The sequence below is a fragment of the Mytilus californianus genome, unplaced genomic scaffold (assembly GCF_021869535.1).
Source record: "Mytilus californianus isolate M0D057914Y unplaced genomic scaffold, xbMytCali1.0.p SCAF_10, whole genome shotgun sequence".
NCBI classification, from domain to species: Eukaryota; Metazoa; Mollusca; class Bivalvia; order Mytilida; family Mytilidae; genus Mytilus; species Mytilus californianus.
This window is the reverse complement of record NW_026262582.1, coordinates 28,041,724-28,055,980: the sequence shown is the minus strand read 5'-3', so window position 1 is coordinate 28,055,980 and position 14,257 is coordinate 28,041,724. Positions and strand designations below refer to the sequence as shown.

The window sequence follows — 14,257 nt, the reverse complement described above, 5'->3', positions numbered from 1 at the left end:
TGTATGAGGCAGACCTGACAGTGTCGTTGGTATCCCTGACTTCAAGTTCGTGAAATCAATATGTTGAACATAGTCGCCAATCTTGGAATCATGTATTGAGTAGACTTCATCTAGATAGCGGAGCATGAAGTTAAAAAATAATGGTAGCTTCTTTCCATTCTAAATAAAAACCTCATCTGCTTCATATGAACACGCTGGAAACATGACGAGCACAATTGATTCCCTATAGTTTGTCGATCGCTTGTTAAAAACATGTTTTCAAACCTTATAAATAGGTTGTCAATCAAGTACAAAATCGTCTTGATGATATCGGTTTCAGAATTTGTTTTTTCATATCTAAGGAGTTTGCATGTTATTACATAGTCCTTCATTTAATAGTCAAATTAAGTCCCTGAACACTAAGCAAAATCTTAGATTCCGAACGACCCATAGCACTGGTTAAAGTGAAAATCGATCCCGTATATATAAGTTCATTATAAAAAAACTAGCTACCGGGTAAAATCAAATAAATATAATAATTTTATGTTCATTTGTTAAATGTACATAAGACCATATGTTCATATGTGTTATCAATAATCATACATTAGTTCTGTCTATTAAAGAAATTAAAATCAGCCAAACGACTAGATAATTGGTGATTTAATTTAGATGTCATTTGAAAAATGTACATTGACATTGTAAGTCGGTTTTGATAAGTGTGCTTCAGACGAAATTATTTTTTATTATTATCAGGAAACGGATTTTAAATAAATAGATTAGCCAAGGCTCCGTGTTGAAGACCGTACTTTTATAAATTTTGACTTGGATGGAGAGTTGTCTCATTGGCACTCATACCACATCTTCTCATATCTATTGATTAGCATATGTTAATGTGTGCAACCTCTTTTAAATGAAAACAATACTTAATGATTTGAATATACATAACGTACATGTACTTGAATAGGCATTTTCCTGATGAAATCCTTAGGAAGTATAAGTTAAACGTATTCAAAGTCAAATCAGAATCGATTTTTTAATTTGTGCAAAACGTCGTTCGAATAAAATGACATAGGAAACATAATTACGAGCTCTACAGTAACAAACGGAAAAACCACTAAACAATTATAATGTAATATAAATTTAACCTTAACCTTTGAAAAAAGTATGAACGCATAATTTCGGCTGAAAATAACAAAAGGAGGAGGTTCGCTAAGGATTCAAATGTCCAAAAGAATGAAGCAATACAATAGTTTATAGATAACTGCTAATCATATGCGAAATCTAAAAAAGAATTTTGAGTTATCGTGAATAATCCTGATGATTATACTTTTAAAAGATATCATAATTCAATCCCGATCTTTGTACAAGTGGCAAAATGTGAATATTTTTACACACATTCATCAGTGAAAATATTTGCCAGATGGAAGTACCCTGTTGAACATATAGTAAAACATTGGTTTTTTTATTTGCAGGTCTCAAGACTATCTGAAAATTGACCAACAATCTATATTTCACACAAACATAAATACAATATAAAAATAGGAAGATGCGGTATGATTGCCAATGAGACAACTATCCATCAAAGTTTAAAAAAAAGTGCATGAAAGCAATTACATGCAACGGTACGGCCTTCAACAATGAAAAAACAATTTACGAAAAACAAATATGACCGACATGAACCATCGACAACCACTGAACTACAGTCTACAGACTTGGGATAGGCACTATAAGAATGTGGCGGGGTTAAAATTGTTTGTGAGCGCTCAACCCTCCTCCTTACCTGGGACAGTGGTGTAACAGCACAACATAAGAACTAACTATAAAAATCAGTTGAAAAAGGACACTAAGTACAGATCTGAGAGTACTCGCAGTTACTGATATTTAGTTCTAAGCCAATAACAACTAATAAAGAAAATAATGTATCTAAGACTAAAATTCCACGACGTCCCAAATGCTATATAGGTCTTTTATTGTGACGTCATCATGTATCGACAACAAACTGTTATTTATTTGTTTATACTATAACTATAAAATAGAATTCCATTAAGATTTTAATCAAAAGTTCAGATTTCAGTTACTAATAAGACCAAACAATATGCGGAAGGACATTTGGTTTGGTAGGTTCAGAAAAAAATATTAAAATGTAAAAAGCGAACGGACGGACGGTCGACGGACGACGGACGACAAACGCAATTGGAAGGCAAAAGTTCAATATAATATATAAATGTATTAAAAAGTCAAATGGGCTTTAAACTATAAACCAATTATGTAATACCGGAGCTAACAATGTATGATAAATAATATTTGTGAATACTAATGATTTGGGAACTATTTGTTTCTTATATTTGAGTAATTGTGTAAATATTAATTGCAAAGTCATACTTCGACTTAAGGCACGTAACACAAACTCACCCCATTTCAAGTTCAAGACGACACCTAGCACTGGTGTGAGTGTGAACTGTTTCGAGATGTCAATCCCGTTATATATATCCATTATAAAGCACAGTTACCGGGCAAAATCAACAAATTAACAAATCATAGATCACGCAGGCTATGTTAAAATTAGATACAAAAAAATTTCGATTATAAGAAACTTTAATATTTTATTTCAGGGCAGATCTCGATATTCCTCTTTTTTTCAAAAGTCAAATAAAAACTATTGGTGATATATGAGACGATAATACGAAAATTTATAAATCTTGCAATGCAATACACCTACATCTAACAGATTAACGTAACTGTATTTCGGAATACTCACAAAGTAAAAATTCCACACCACAAACATTTTTGCAATAAACAAAATTGATGTTCAACGAACTTGAATAGTCACACAATCAAACTTAGTGACAACTTAGTTTCGAAATTCCGATTACAAAATCATTAAAATCAATAATTTGACATTTAACTGTTTACAATTAACCATAGACAGAACTAAGGCCCCTCAGCTGCAAACAAAATTGGAAAAATGTTATAGCGAGCACATCAATTGAAAAAACTAAATAAATGCCAGTAAAACGCATTTTATTTTAAAAGTTAAAGAATTTTAGTAGAAATGTAAACACAGGATAATTTATATCGTAAACAGACTTCAAATAATGCATATGTCAAACGGAACATGTCACTTATGTGATGAAAATAACAATATTGAAACCCTTGAGCGTTCATTTTATCAATTTATCAATGTAAAACCATTGATAGAAATAGTTGTCAGAAATTTACAACTTTGTTACTTAAAAAATAATGAGACACTTGTTGAAAAGGATATTGTCGTAGGAACCTATACAGATAATCCAAATAATACAATTTTTAACACACTAATACTCCATTTTAAATCTGGAAATTTATTCGGAAAATACGTAATAAATGCAAATCGAAAATGTTTGAGTGAAGTCTCTTTTTCGTCTGGAAGAAAATTTCGAGGTTTGTTTTTATTTTTTTTTAATGTATACCAATAAAGATCAACATACTTATGAATCTTGAATGACTTTATAAGAAGGTTCAAGAGGTTAGGTCTATAGCGGAAAAACCACTTACACTTATACTACACAATCAATTCAACCTTAACCTTTAACGTCTATTTCCTTGACAAGTTTGAACGCGTCATTTGGTTTAAACAATATTGTATTCAATAAATAAAATCATGCTATGTAAGAAAATACGTTATAGATAATGGGATTCGGAAATACGTAACATTGCTTACTTTAATATATCTCCGAAAACGCGTCATTTCTACTAAAATTTTGAAAATAACAAAATGGCGAGGTGAACTCAGGATTCTTATTTGCTTATATAATGAGGCATTGTTTTTTTAAATTATAAATATAAGTGGATAATGTTTTATCGATATGTGTATAAGTTTAACTATTGGCTAAGTAACATTTTTCAATACAATGGACATTGATAAACCCTTATTGAAAATTCAACGAAGTGAATGGGAAAATAATGAACATTTTTTAGTCTTTTTCCATTATAATAATGACAACAAACTTTAAATACAACATTAAACCATTACAAATTTTATTCATATTTAACACAACTAGATTAAACCGCAATAGGAATACATCTGTCATTGGCTTAGACATGGTTCGATTTTTACAACGCAGTTATTATCCCTTGAAAGTAAATCAACACGTAGAAATAAACGAGACGAATCATACATCTTTAAATACTGAATACCTAAAACGGAATTATACACCATTTAAATTTCTTACATTTATTAGGGAAAAGTACTGCTTTTGTGCAATCGACATTTGGAAATTTTGTTAGCATAGGTAAATTCCATAAAGATTAGACGTGACTGATCTTCCATCCTTTAAGATATGGTATTTAAGACAATCGTTATTTTCTGAAAAATGGCATATGATCGGTGTAAAAGGGAAGGTAATACTTTTGTCTGTGGGGGACTGTGTCAACGAGATCATCGTTGTGATGGTGGCCCCACCTGGTACAAATGCACGATATTCACATATTGAAGAACATGAAAATACAAAACGACTATTTCATGCAAATGTGCAAATGTACCTTCATCGACATAAGGTAGAACCATTTGGGCCCTTTATAGCTTACTGTTCGGTGTGAGCCAAGGCTCCGTGTTGAAGACCGTACTGTGACCTATAATGGTTTACTTTTATATATTTTTACTTGGATGGAGAGTTGTCTCATTGGCACTCAAACCACATCTTCTTATATCTTTTTATTTGAAAATCAAAATGATATGCCTATTGTGGGATGAATGAAAGATAAAACATCAACTGTACATTGTAAAACGTTTAGAATGCCAATGAAATATTATCTTGGCTGCTAGATACTAATAATTGTCACATTAACCTATTATCTCCATTCAAGTTTTTTCCATCTTGGAGTTCGGTTTTTTTGCTAATACATTTTTTATTTTAATTACTATTGATTTATTCTTAATTTAGTCTCAATCTATCCTTGACCGATATTCTGTTGTTGTAGTCGTTTATGAATATGCCAATAATTTTTTTCAATTTTTTTATCTTTTTTTTATTTATCATTTTTAGTACGTCATATTTTTCCTTATAAATTCGTAGACAGATGTAACATTGACAAGTCTTATTTAAAACGACATATCAAAATGAAAGATTTTAGATACCCCCATTCAACTTACAATTTAATTTCGAAATTCGATGCAATACAGAACAGTGTTAAATTAAAAAAAGGTCAACTTTACATTTGAAAATTCATTTCCTTCAAACAGGAAATTTTATCATTATTTTTTTTTATAACTGGTGTATCGATTGAACTGGCATTTGCATCAACAAAAGGAAGTAATTGGCATATTTTGTGCAGGCTTAGTAATATCTGGTAAGTTAATGTTATGTGCAACTTTAAACAATTGAAGTAGAAAACTTACTTTTGTGATAAATTCAAGTCAGATTTCTTTTAAATGTGGAATATCAAGTCATTTTGATTCCATCCCTATAAAGTTAAAGTAAAAAAATAGGTAGACTGAGTTTAAGCCTTGTATTTTTTGTTTTTAATGGTATTTGTTCAAGTGTTCACGACATGTGTTTACTAACGAAGCTTCCTTGGCCATGTTCAATTTAAAATGTTTTGAAAATTAATTTAATTATTTTATAGAATATGGTGCATCAAGTCGTTTGATAACTTTCAAAAGAATTACTGCTTGCATCTACAAAGAGCTAGCAGTCCGGTATGCGGTTTAAATAGAACAAAAGAATTCGAACTCTTGTGTTTAGAAGGTAGAAAAGTGAAATAAACCTTGTGTACGGTTGTCAAGATGACACAAAAGTTACTTTCCGTAGAAACATTATGAATATTTGCATTCACGTTAATAAATTTTCATATTGTACAACTGTTAACAATGCAACTTGCAAACAATCGTTTTTAAAACGACCATAAGTCAAGTTTTTACGTCAATTAGGGGGTCGCCTTATAAACTGCTACTTTTTTTTGCCCGACATAGACAAAATCTGGGAAAAATTACGAATATTGAGAAATGAATTATCAATCGGTTAAGACCATTCCCAAAGTGGCACACCTAAATTTGACATTTGTACGCAATTTCAAAGTTGGGTGTTATATGGCGGGGTTTTCTCATTGATTAACGCATCGAACACACCCCGTCCTATATATGTAACATCACATGACGTTTTAGTGATAAAACTATTATTTAAAAATAATATTTGCATGTTTGATATGTTCTTTTTTCTTAAACAATAACAATTACTCCGACAGTCATAATTTCTGTATTATTTAAAAAGTTTTGTTACACATTTTGTTACACCTTAGTTATGCGGTAACCCGGATTGGTTGACCATTGTCAAGTTAAGTTTTTGGGGTAGCATAGATTTATATCGTTGTATTCCTCTTGTTTGTGTTAAACAATTGTACTTTCGGAATTATTTTTATACATCTTATATTGATCTTGTAATTTAGTTTGCGTCTTATTTCTTTGGTGTCATGTTTTGGCTATGTTTGTGTTCGATCATACAGTATTGACAAGTCGCTAATGGCGTTATCTTGTTATATCTTGTGACTCTTTGCGTCTTATTTGTTGATTGCAGTTGGATTTTTTTTTGTCATATGTTTCGATCGTACAACGTTTTAAAAGTCGACAGTTGCCCGCCGACATGGTGTGATTTTTTTTCTTTTGATGTGTTTGCATCTTAAATTGGGATTGCAGTTGTTTCATCGATTTCTTTTGTGTTATATTTTCGATACATTTTTATTCGATCTTATAGCAACTTACAATTGTCCGTCGACATAATGTGATATTTTTTTCTTTGATCGCTAATGTTATTCATAAGATTTGATTTAATATTATTTAATTTTTTTTCTTTTCTTAATAGTTTACCCACAGTCGAAAATTTGTTAGACATTAAGAGTCGTGCATACGAGATTTTGTCTTAGTTAACTGTTTTACATTAAACTAAATTTTATTATAGTTCTTCGCATAAGGACTCGATTGTATTATAGTACTTTACTTAAATAACTGTCCTACTGTTATTTGTATGTTAGTTCTTCACAACTCAGAAACAGATTCAAGAATATTAAAGTTCTTTGCATAAGGACTCACTAATATTAGTTTTTACCTTATACGGTGGCTCGATATAGTTTCAGTTTTTCTCATCATACATGCTCACTATTACAACTACTAGTAGAACACGTGTGTCTTCATATTTCATGTACTACACATACGTATATATTACTCTAGCGTGTTTTCATTCTTGTTCAAACTTTATTTAGAGCTAACAATGTCGCTACTAGTGCCCCATTATTAGTATTGTTTTTGAAAAGATTATTTTAAGGATAATTTAAAAAATAAGTCTTGAAATTGCATTTGTGTTTCATGAAGTATTCAACAAAAATCTTTTACTTATTAACCCAAAGTATGGTGAACTTCAAATCTAAACACAAATGCCTACTGTGCGTGAAATGTTAGTCATCCAATTATTGGCAGTGTTACCATAACTCATGCAAACCCTCAGATTATCTTCAATTTGGTCTAACAGTATGTTTAACATACGGTCGGATGATTGTATCTGCAATGTATGCAATATAAAAATGGCGAAATGATTTCAGGAAAACCACCATGCAAGAGACAAAAAAAACCAGACATCCATCAGTAATGTGTAAACATCGGACAACATAATCTTGAAATACTTTATATGTCAAAGTTTTTGGAAGTTATGGAGGAACATATTATTGAGTCGCCAACTAATCCCACCAAATGTTTTCTTTGCGAATCGCGTTATAAACGATCGCGGGACACGATGCATTTCTTGTCAATAACATGTAGTATGCCACATTGGTCTGAGAAAATCGCCCGCCAACGCGATCTTCTTCAAATTCCCGACTTTGACGTTATACTAATTATTTGCTTGCAATCAAGAGGAAGAATATCTTTAATTATCAAAAGAAAACAACATCTGTGAAACATGCAACAATACTCTATAAAAGCAAGCCAGGAAACAATCCCTCAACAAGGAAGCAACCATTTAACTTCAAAGGGGGGGGGGGGGGTATGGTTTTCTTGTCTGAGCTCAAACATTTTTTTTTCGCTTCCATCAATCAAATCATTTTTTTCAAAATTTAACACTATAAGGTATGGGGAAATCAGAATTCATTACATTTTTGGGTTATAAATTTTGCCTGACAACAATATTTTTTCCATCGAATTGGGGATCAGACGATATTTGTTTTGGAATAAATCTTACCCCTCCCCCTTTTTCACCTTTTGAAGTTAAATGGTCGTTCCCTTATGTAAATAACCAGCACAAAAACTTTCATTATCTTTTTTCTACATTCCAAGACGACCTTCGCACTGTTCAAACCAACCTTGAAAACGTTGTCCTGACACATACTTACCTCCATGTTATTGTCTCAAGTCTGATTATTTAAAGAAAAATATTTCAGTCTCTGCACCCAACACTTACAATCAACCAAGCCGTCGCTAACACGGTGCTTAAAAAAACAGCGGCTTGGATTAAAATTGTACTTGTAGACAGTCTTTGATAATCTGTTACAGTTTTATACAAGAGTTAGTCCTTTGTTGTTAATAATAAAAACGGACTTTTATCATGTTTTGGAAAATATCGACAATTTGCTTGATATTGACAAATCAAAAATTCAAGTCACATGGTAATTGTTGGGGATGCTTAAACCTTCGACATATTTTGTAAGTTTAAAAATGAATATACTTAGGACCTTTTTTGTGTGTTAACATTTCCGATTGACTGGCATATTTTATAGAATGTACAGCCTGTTTCATTTAAAATTTATTTTGATCATGATGATGGTCTTAAAAAGATAACGAATATTAAGCATATGTTCTTTTAACTGTTCTTGAACAGAACTCCAATCTAAAAAAAAAGAGTTCAGATGATCAAGTTCTTTGAACAAAGAGAGAGGGGAAAGCAATGGCACTGCTTTATCATCTCAGCAATTATATCACAAAAAATATAGCTTGTGTTAATAAATATATGAAGCAGAAGAAAAACAACTGTGCATCTGAATTACCATCAGTATAACAAATATATGAAGGATACATTAACATCCCTTCTGTTATGGATAAATTTGACAAATTCTGTATGGAAAAAAAGGAGACAGTTCCTATTGTGGGACAATTTTATTCATATAGATTATTTCTCCTACATATCTGTATATATTGCTTTCTATAGTTCAAATTGGAATCTCAGATTACCATCACTTTAAAACCTCTCCCCTCTGTTCCATGCCTTTGGTCGGCATATGTACTTCAGAATAATTCCAAGACATCTGACTGTCAGATGTATAGCAGAACTTCCATACAACATTTAAACGTGCTTTCAAAGTGGGGGCTTTTCTGTCAGCGTAACCGGTAGGGCATGTCAGTTGCTTGCACTAGACGAGGCTCATTACTCTCTTATACACTGTGATGTTAAGGAATCTATTCGTGAACAATCTCCATAACTTCTGGATAAAACTACTGTCTATCATCCTTTTCGACACTGCAAAAAAAAAAAAAAAAAATCAAACAAGCAATTAAAACGGGGGTTCCAACCACATGCTCCCCATACAAACGGATCTGAACACAGGACTCTTCCCCGGATCTGCCACTGGATTTATACATCAGATGCACCACACAATATATACATGTTATGATATATACTAGTATATGAAATAAAGAAAAATATAAAAAGAAAATGTTGAATTATCATTAATGTCTACGAAACCACAAGATCCTACTTAATTGACCATGTTTTCAAATCATATCAAATGTTTCCATTGGTCTTTACTTGTTGAAAAAATGTACAGAATTCATTGTTAGCTAAATTATCAATGTTCGGTTATTGCCTATTCTTTAGAGCTGTCTGTTTAACTAATGAATTGAAAAAGAGGGGATGGATATACGTATTTAACATTTGGCTATATTTTCAACATATCTAACAAATATGTGAGAAAAATTAGGTTTAGAATACGAAATATCTCTCTTATTCTGTAAACAGGTATTGTAGGATTGTTAAGGTATTTCGGTGTTTTTAAAGCACCCCCTCCCCCTTTTTTGTAATATACACCACAAAAACATTTAGTTAGGATAAAGAACCAATAACCAGTAGTCTTATAATATAAGAATTCGGAGGTTCATATCATTTACATTCAACGTTTTTATCGGTTTTTTTTTTACTATCAACCGTGCAACATTGAAAGTAAAAAAAATCCGACAAAAAACGTTGAATGTAAATGATATGAACCTCCGAAGTCTTATATATAGTCCTATAATATAAGACCTCTGAGGTTCATTTCATTTACTAGTACATTCAACGTTTTTATCGGATTTTTTTACTATCAATGTTGAACGGTTCAACATTGATAGTAAAAAAAAATCCGATAAAAAACGTTGAATGTAAATGACATGAACCTCCGAAGTCTTATATTATAGGACTACAATAACCCGGTAAATAGAATAATTGAAATTGAGTTAATTGTGTGTGAGAGGCGCTTTCTAGCAACTTTATGAGTGTGTATTATATAATGTTACAGTGTAACAAACCGTAAAAAGTAACATTATCTCCCCTGGAAATGCTTAACAACAAGACACAAAAAACTGCTACCTTTTTTTGCCCTATATCACATAATTATGAAAACACATTAGATAGATAGGGGATACTGTGGTTGTGTACATGTTTGAATGTGTAGGTGGCACACTCAGAACGATTGTCTCTAGATTTTTTAAAAATTTTCTACCATCTGTTTCCGGGTTCTCGTAGCAACACGTTTCTTTCCCTTCCAGCTATTCCTGATTATGAATTAATCTAAAACATGCATTTATCCTAAAGCAACAACTATTAAACAACTCACCTATACCAATGGGGATCGTCTAATTCCTAACTGATTCCTTTAATCGTACCTGTCCTGACGACATCCATCGTTGTCGCGTTTACCATTGAAGGTAGCGAAATTACATGATTTGACAGGAGAGCGAAATAAACAAGGGGAGCAATTTTATCGAACCGCATCCCGGCCTGCTAGTCTGGATTAACATTTACATTTAACTTTTAGTTATATAAAAAATATGGAAAAAAAATGTTGCTTTTTATGACTTTTTAGTGTTATTGTGTTAAAGTATAAAAGATAACAATTATTGATTGGATGTGCTGGAAGTCGTTTTCTGGATTTATCTTCACCAGGAACACTCTAAGCCAAATATTTTGGAGTTGACGATCTATAAGTATAAAACCAGTGCTGAGCTATATTACAAAAAAAAGAACTATACATACTACCTAAGTCAACATGCTTGAGAGAGTTTGGACCTAAGTTTCTAAATAATTCATAAATTTATAAACAGTTAATTTCAGAAAGGCATTTCATAAATTCTGTCGTTAATACTGATTTAATGAATATCCACCAGTAGCGGGAACGAACTTGTGCTATAAATATGTAAATAACACTTTATATGCTTAATGCGTCTGAAGCATTCTAAAACTTGCTGGCCCATCCAAGGACGAATCAAATACACCATATCAATTTAAACAATTATTTCAAGACGTTTCTTTGACGATTAAAGTCTAAAAGTGTAAAAAAACCTATATCATGATCAATGCTTTAATAATTGAGAAATTATGTTTATATTGGAAACCGCTTCAATCAAAGTAAATATCATTTTTCAAATTTCTTTTCAGTAATAAAGATGAAGAATTATTGTCTAACGTGTATATCATTCTGTCATATTTTACATCTCATAGAGTCTGGTAAGTATTGAATGTCATTAGATAGGACTGACAACAACATATCTAATAGCTGAAATATATGAGGAAGCAGCTAAACCAAAATTTTAATCATTCAATACAATTTCATCATTATCATATGTTTGAACAAAAATCATTCCAATACTATTTTATTCAGCAGCACTGTTTTTTTTTAAATATTTGTCGTTCGATAGTAATCCCGTAAAGTGTAATTAAACGGTAATTCCATTGTGATCTTTTCTACAGAATGGACGCTTTAGAGGTTTACATTGGGTAGATACACTTGTTTAATGTAGACGACCGCGTGTTAGACAAACATTTGATTTGTGTTGTTGTTTTGTAGTGGTTTCACACATGCATTACATATTTGTGTATATTTTCAATTTGTATTAGCTATATATAACATTTTGTTTTATGGATGTACATTATTTATTCAGTCAAAATTTGAAAATAACAAAAATCTAGTATTTTTAACATGCACGAAACCACCTGATATCAAAAATACAAATTGGGCATTCTGAAATTCATATAAATACAGACAATAGTATATATACATATACATGAAACCAGCTAGCTTCACTAGTGTCACATGTTCACTCGTTGAAGTGAAAGGGTTATCATGTTGTTTGATAATTAGTCATAATTATTTATTAAATATTTTTTTTTAAATTGGGAGTTTTTAGAAATGCAAAGGAAAAAGATGACATGAGTTGTATTTTATAAAACCTTTTGAAATTTTGGTTCCTCACTGCTCTTCAAATTCGTCCGTTAATTGGCAATTTAATCTTTTTGATTCTATTGTCACTGGCGAGACTTTTGTAGACGAAACGCGCGATCAGCGTACAACATTTTAATTCTGGTATATATATTAAGTTTAATTAATTCATGTTAACTTAAATAAAAGAACAAAAAGTCATTTCAGCCAGTTATACTTCATCACAAGAGACCATTTGTGAATGTTCGACTATCACCTCATTGCTGATAACCATTGTGTTCCTAGTAGCTGGAATGGCAATATATGTACGTAAGTACTGTTTGTATTGTAGGGAATAAAAACATTTCAAACAACCATTGGTCTATCAATCTGTTGAAATTTGGCTTTACTAAGCTCTCAGTTACACCGATTATAATTAAATAAGCAATAAATGTTTTAGAAACGTGTCATTTGTTTTTATGCGCTCATATTCGATCTGGTGAGTCAATTCTTGTTTCAATTTATTTGTATAGTGTGTACACATATTGTCATGTTACATCCCTGTTTATAATTTTAACGTTTGTAGTCTTCAGTTACACCGATTATAATTGAATAAGCAATAAGTGTTTTAGAAACGTGTCATTTGTTTTTATGCGCTCATATTCGATCTGGTGAGTCAATTCTTGTTTCAATTTATTTGTATAGTGTGTACACATATTGTCATGTTGCATCCCTGTTTATAATTTTAACGTTTGTAGTCTTCAATTTCTTGTACTTTAACTACTACACCTCTGTTTTGTGTTATGTAAGGAGAAAGGTACATCGCAACAAGTGACAATATCAATATAAGTCCAACATAATCAAAGAAGACCATAGGCTAATAGCCATAGGAAATGACCAAACGACAACAAAAAAAAAACAAAAACATTGCACGAACATATAAAAATAAAGCAATACGAACCGAACATACACACCGGGACTAAGTGAGGTGCTCTGAAAATGGTACGCTTTACCTATTCCAAATGAACAGACGTTTTGGTAAACACTAATCAGACAGCTTCCCTGTAAAACAAATCGGTTTCCATTAAGTTATTCCAACGCGAACATAAATTACCCTAGCCGTATCTATTTCTTTTTCTCGGTGTTAATGCTCTTCAATTTGGTTTTTTTATTTAGCCCTTTAACTGTGTTGCATCGAGCGCCACTGATGAGTTTAATGTAGAGGGAAAGTTCTTATGGTGTATCAAATTAATTGCCTGGTATCTTGAATTAGTTTACTGTAATGGATATTATATCTGTTAACACTTTCAATAGATTATATATAGATATAAAGAGTTAATATCTGACAAAGTTCCTGGCGTACGTTGTTCATACACAGTAACATATGGCAAGGTTATTTTCGTTTGGATTAACTCTTTTTTGTTTCTTTTATTTTACAGGATATATTAAGAGAAGCTTCAACAAGAGGTACGCTAGATATTGAATAATCCTAAAGACACTGCTTCAGTTACAATATAAATTTACTAGCTTTTCTGAGTTTTTATCAAATCGTGTCAGTTATCTTGAATTAAACATTCCTAAAACATATACTCAAAAGATGTTAAAACTACTGACATCCTGACACTTCCAAATATGATTGTCCTGTATATACAAGGAGATTTTTTTTCCTCCGAACGTTTTGAAATCAATTTTTCAACTATCAATTAATTCACATTTTGAATACAATCATTACATATAAATGTATAAGTTGTTTGATCATATCTTGGCCTATTTAGAGATTCAACTATTAACGAGAGTTTAACACGGTTAAATCCTCATGGGAATGAACATATAATACATGTATATGAGCAGTATGAATTTATAAAATTTC

The 14,257-nt window shown here is 31.5% G+C and overlaps 1 long non-coding RNA gene across 1 annotated transcript; it reads left to right on the top strand.

Annotated features, from left to right (window-relative positions):
- Positions 1-5,001: 5,001 nt before the first annotated feature.
- LOC127719061 (uncharacterized) lies at positions 5,002-12,782 on the top strand. The gene is made up of 3 exons (XR_007990143.1): positions 5,002-5,307; positions 11,628-11,696; positions 12,616-12,782. It is a non-coding gene; the product is annotated as an uncharacterized LOC127719061 (long non-coding RNA).
- The last annotated feature ends 1,475 nt before the right edge of the window (positions 12,783-14,257 follow it).